The following is a 6,440-nucleotide window of genomic DNA, read 5'->3' on the forward strand; positions in this document are numbered from 1 at the left end:
CAGTTTACCAGCCCGTGGAAGCCCTCTGGTAGCAGCTCAGCCACTAGAATCGCTTCCAGTGTAAAGCTCACAGTCTATAGCTGCTGGGAGTCTGTTTACAGGCACCTGCAGCCAGTGCCGTGAGGTATATAGTGCTGGCAGCAAAAGGGTTAAAGCTGAATTCAATGCAGATATAAAAGAAACAAATTAATGCAGCTTCATGATCAATAAATGTATTTTAAAATTAAATTAATGTAAGTATATGAATGGGACCTGGTATCAGCTTCTTGCAGTCCTTGTACAGCAGGGCTGGGGTGACAGAGAAAGAGGCTGCACGAGCAGTCCATTAGTTCATGTGCTGATACTGAGCATGCTACTAGAAGGAGAGAACCACACAAAGAATCAATTAGAAAGAAACAGTTTGAAAGCAAACGGCTACTTCTGTGCTCCCTTTTTAGAACACTCTTAACATTCTGCGACATCAGTGAAGTTGCATTAAACCCCAGCAGTATAAGGTAACCTAACCTTTCAGCCATCATCCATTGGCCTCTCAATGGCACAGATAAAGAAAACACAAACCACTGAGTCGCAGTGCAGTGCACAGATGTAATCACTTGATTGTGCTCGGATACTTGAATTTTTTTTTACAGAGTCCCAAAGAAAGATTTATGTGCTGTTAAATACTGTAAAGTCAGCATCGCTATGGCCAATTAAACCCTCTACTGTATGCACAGCTCTTGAGATGTACTCTATTAAAACAAGATTTAGAAGATTACTATTCTATCTGCAGTATTTAACCCGATTTATTTTAAACTACATTTTTTTTTTCTGCAGAATATTTTAGGTGTTTCCTGGAATGTAATAGATACACATTAGGTTTCAATGTGCATTCATGTGGTCGTGTGCGCTATTAACCGTCAGGTTTTGTTCCCTTGACTCCCTATGCCAGGGACACATAAGGAACTGACTGGAAATCTCTCCAAAATGAGATATCCCCCCCTGTAGGCAGCCAGCAACAGGTGTCCCCATTGCAGGATTTCCTCTTACGTCCTGTTCCTGGGATAGAGGTACAATTTTTGGATTTTCTGTGAGTGCGATCTCACATTCCGCAAAGTTGGATAGAAGTGACATTTCAGGACCGATCAGCTGTTCCAGGGCAGATCGGTACTCCTGCACATACCATCTGCGATGCCGTTCTGCCCTGGAACAGCTGAGAAAGTGTTGGAATTCTTCTCCTTTTGCCTGTCACATATTCCACCGCCGAAAAACTGGGCTGTGATTACGTTAAAATGTGTGACTACGTGACCGGTCACACATTCCAACCTAGTTACAAACTTTTATAGAACACTGGGTCTTGCTGTGTCTGTGTGTTTGTAGAGCAAAACAAATGGCAAACACACTCATCAATTTGTCACCGCCTTTAAAGCAAGGTGCACATGGAAGGGCTTTATACAGTACAACAGCAAAAAGTTTCCCAGCACACTCACCAGCCAGCATGCAAAACAAGGCTGTGAGACAAGTTTTTTGCATGCTGGCTGGTGAGTGTGCTGGGAAACTTTTTTCTGTTGTACGGTATAAAGTAGAGGTGCACCGAAATGGAAATTTTAAAAACCAAACGAAACCGAAATTAAAAAAAATGTCAGGCCGAAACCGATACCGAAAATGTTTTTTTATTTTTTAAAATATTTTATTTTTTATAAGCTTTTCAATGTTTTTATATTTATTAATTCATTTTACGCTGGCCGCCCGGCCGGCTGTCACTTTCTTTTCTCCCCGCTGGAATACAGAGCAGTGCCCGGCGGGGAGGAAAGAAACCAGGGATGCGCCGATGTATCGGCCGAAACATGGCTCTTTCGGCATTATGCCAAAAGTGCCATTTTCGGCCGATATGTTTCGGCGCCGATATATCGGTGCATCCCTAGTATAAAGCCCTTCCATGTGCACCTTGCTGTAAAGCTGGTGACAAATTGATGAGTGCGTTTGCCATTTGTTTTGCTTGACTGATTTGGTGCAGTGACGCATGGGGGGTCTCAGCTGCCGTTGTGATGTGCAGGGTCCCTTGTGCGTCCCTGTGCCTTTAAGTGAGGTTGGGCTTCCTCCTGACAAACATGCACCCAATTTTATCTTTTGCTACATGTGCTCCAAGATGGAGACTCTCATAGTTTAGAGTTAGGACGGCACTACACAGAGGGGCCTTGACGTGGCTGTGCAGCTTTCACATTTTCTGCAGAAGACCTGTATCTAAACCTTTGTTTTTAACCTTAACAGTGAGACAAGTTTTTTTGCATGCCGGCTGGTGAGTGTGCTGGGAAACTTTTTGCTGTTGTGTGTTTGTGGAGACACACACAGCTTACCAGCACACACAGGGGTGGCTCCATAGGTTTTCCTGCAAGGGAAAGGAGCCCCCCTAAAACAGGATATCAGGACCAGTGCTCAGGGAACCATCTTAAACTGTTAGACATCAAGGAGCAACATCCATTGTAAGTGATTTCATCAGCATTTGAAAGAGTTTAAAAACATTTTGACTTTAATATCACTTTAAAATAATGTAACAATGTATCCATCTCTTATATTGGGGACAGTTAACTCTTTCCTTCTCAGACACATTTGTCTTCACCCCTTCTCAGTCAGTTTCATGTGAGTGCTGTCAAGGTAACCGTACCGCTGAAATGATACCCCCCGGTTGGGCACGTTGCCCAGAGCCTCTTAGTGAATTCTCAGAAACTATTGTTATTAAATCCTTACAACAATCCCAGGTTACCACCTTGCTGTTTGAGCGAGCGCCCAAACGTGGAACAAACAAGCCATTAGCGAACTGTATTTCTGTTTTGTTGGCTCCTAAGCCATGGAAGTTGTAAATTCCGCCGAGAGATGATGGGGTATTGGACTTGGCAGGGGATAGGCCGGTGCTCGGCAGATTATGTTGTCGTGTTTCTGTGCAGTCTGTCAGGCCGCAGACGACACAGCAAATAAACTTTTCCCGGCGCTGACAGCTGCGGAGGAGCGAATGTGATTGAGCACGTTACCGCGCCGCTGAAATGTGTCTGGAAGGAACTTGTTACTATGTGTGAATATACAAACTATAACCATACAAGATTAAAATCAAATAAAAAAATTAATTTCTTTAACAAGAAATTTGGGCATATTAAAAATGAACCCTGTCAGTGGGGCTACCCCTGCACTGCGAGGGTTAAGTGCTCATTTTGGTCTAGGGTCTAAAATACAAAGGAAATACTCACCTGATCCTAGATCCCACCTGACTTCTAAACCGATCCCCGCAGCCCCTTCTCCACCAGGCTCCGGCAGTCTAAGTCTACCTGTGACGTCATCGCGTCCATTAGCTTGACGCCGCCAAGGGACGTATTACAGCTGGAATGGAGGGGGAGAGAGGTGAACGGTCACCACCACAGGACTGAGGATCAGGTGAGTATATCTTTTTTATTTTAGACCCTAGACCAAGACAAGCACTTAACCCTTGCAGTGCAGGGGTAGCCACGCTGCAGGGGTTAATTCTGCACATGCACAGGAGCAGATTTAGAGCCAATCACAACGCAAGGATACGGGAAACCAGCAGCCATATGGATTTAGCCAGCAGGGCAGCCAGGTGCAAAGCATGCATGCCAAGATACAAATCAAAGGCGCACAGCGGTAAACTGTTTATCCTGATTCTGTTTAATAGCCACGTATTAATGTTTGACTACAGTCTGCTTTTCAGATGTAAAAAATGTCAAACTGCAGAAAGGAAAACCGCCCTCAGTCTGCAGATCAGATAAATACTTGGAAAAAAAATCATTGCTTTAAAACTTCGGTTCTGTCAAAATAAAAAAGGACTCTGTAAGAATTACTGGCTCCATTCATGACACCTCCAGCTGCTAAGGACAATATGTGCCTGCTGACAGCAGAGAAAGAAGTGCACCCTGCAATGGGCTGAACATCCGGATTCTGCTATGTATTGGCTGATTTATGTTTTTCTTTTTAGGTGTGTCCTGTGGCTAGATTGATGCTAATTTCTGCTTTCAGGTCGATGTGTTGACAAGCCTCTGTTCTTTCTGTAGATGTCGGGGATCAAGCAGCCTTGAGGTATACAGGTGCACGGAAAACAAAATAATTCACTGAACGGGTCTTCATAATGGGCTGCAGATCGATAGCGGTTCAGAATGGAAAAGAAAACATATGATTTTCTATCTTTTTAGATCTGAAAATGGACACACAGCTATTATAATTTTAGAAGCAAATCGCAACCTTTTCTTTGAAGATATTCATTGTGTTGCTTTGATAGACACTCTCATCCCACATAGCATCTAGGGTTATTTCTTATATCACTTTTCTACCCCAATCCCACACAGCATTCTAGAGTTTGCCATATCCTTCTTCCACCCTAATATCCCATTGCATTCTAGAGTTTCCTATTTACATCTTCCACTCCAAATACTGGCGGAACTACCAGGGTCGCAGCGGTCTCAATTGCGACCGGGCCCATGTGCGAAGAAGTGCACTGCCCGAGGGCCAGGGGGGGCCCGTCACCCAGTGGCATAGCATGGGGGGCCGTCACCCAGTGGCATAACATGCGATAAATGCCCCCATACTAAAACACAGATACCGGTGTTCTGTCGAGAACGCCGACATAGTCGAATTTGCCGACCTCAGCATCTGCGCTTGCGCACAGACCAGTATTATCGAGTAAACCAGGATTTTTTCACAAAGTATTTTGTTTAAATCGTTAATTGTGACCGTTAATAATATTCCATTCTTCATTTACTGCCATGGACGGTATATTATTAATGATCACAATTAACCATTATAAACGAATACTTTGTAAATAAATGCCGGTTTCCTCGTTAATCCCGTCTGTACGTATGCGCAGATACTGGGTCAGCGTTCTCGACAGAACACCGGCACTAAAATTTTAAACAAGCGGCTGCCTGAGGTCCCGTGCTTGCTTGGGACCTCGGCAGCCTTCCCATTAACCATGTGGTGCCATTGCGGTTGGGGGGGGCCGGGGGGGCCCTTCATGGTTTCTTGCACCGGGGCCCTGAAGGTTCTAGTTACGCCGCTGACTGCAATCCCTCACAACAATCTAAAGTTTCCTATTACTCTCTTCCTTTCTAATCCCTTGCAGCATTCTAGAGTTTACTTTGTCCTTCTCCATCCCTGATTTCATCCAGCACTTTGAAGTTTCCTGTTTCCCTCTTCCTCTCCAATCCCATCTGGCACTCCAGAGTTTCTAATTTTCCCTTTTTCTCCCCAATCCCATCCAGCAATCTAGTTTCCCGTTTCCCTCTTCCATCCCAATTCCATGCCGGGTTCTAGAATTTCCTATTTCCTTCTTTCATCCCAATCTTAAACAGCATTCTAGAGTTTGTTTTGTCTGTCTTAATCCCAATCCAATCTGGCACTCTAGAGTTTTCTTCTTCCCTCTTCCGTCCCAATCCCACAAAGAATTCTAGTTTTTCCTATTTCCCTCTTCCATCCCACACAACATTCTAGAGTTGCTTATTTCTCTTTTCCGCCTCAATCCAACTCAACATTCTAGAAATGCCTATTTCTCTTTTCCACCTCAATCCCACTCAACATTCTAGAATTGCCTATTTCTTTTTTCCACCTCAATCCCACCCAACATTCTAGAATTTCCTATTTCTCTTTTCCACCTCAATCCCACTCAACATTCTAGAATTGCCTATTTCTCTTTTCCACCTCAATCCCACTCAACATTCTAGAGTTGCCTATTTCTCTTTTCCACCTCAATCCCACTCAACATTCTAGAGTTGCCTATTTCTCTTTTCCACCTCAATCCCACTCAACATTCTGGAGTTTCCTCTTCCCCCTTCCATCCCAATCCCATGCAGAATTCTAAAGTTTCCTTTTTTCCTATTTCTCTCTAATTTCTTCCATCCCAATTTTAAACAGCATTCTAGAGTTTGCTTTGTCCCTCCTTATCCCTAATCTCATCCAGTACTCTAAAGTTTCCTGTTTCCCCTCTTCCTCCCCAATCGCACACAACATTCTAAAGTTTTCTATACTCAGAAGAAGTGGGTTAAGGTTATGTTCACACAAACAGTGGTGACCTGCATTTTTCTGCACAAGAAAGACTCAGGTCACCATTAGGGTTGTTTTCTATGAGATTGTTTTCTATGAGACCTATTCACACCACAACGCAGGTGTGATGTTCGGATGAACCCATGCACATGTAAATTTCAATACCGGTGTTTATGTTAATATACCTGCATACTTTCGTGTGCGCCACAAATACAGGTGCATGCCAGTACACCTATATTTGCACCTGTATGCATAAGCCCCATATGATATTGGCCGTCAGACTGAAGACATCTAGTGGTGGAAAATAAGTACTGCAGGAGGACAGCTCTCGATTGCAGTTAAGTATTTTAGCAAAACCTGTTTTTTTTTATATTTATCTTTTAATGGTTTATTATATTTATTTGTTTATTATATATATAAATATA

This window comes from Nanorana parkeri, unplaced genomic scaffold (genome assembly GCF_000935625.1).
Source record: "Nanorana parkeri isolate BGI_ZX_2015 unplaced genomic scaffold, ASM93562v1 scaffold285, whole genome shotgun sequence".
NCBI lineage: Eukaryota > Metazoa > Chordata > Amphibia > Anura > Dicroglossidae > Nanorana > Nanorana parkeri.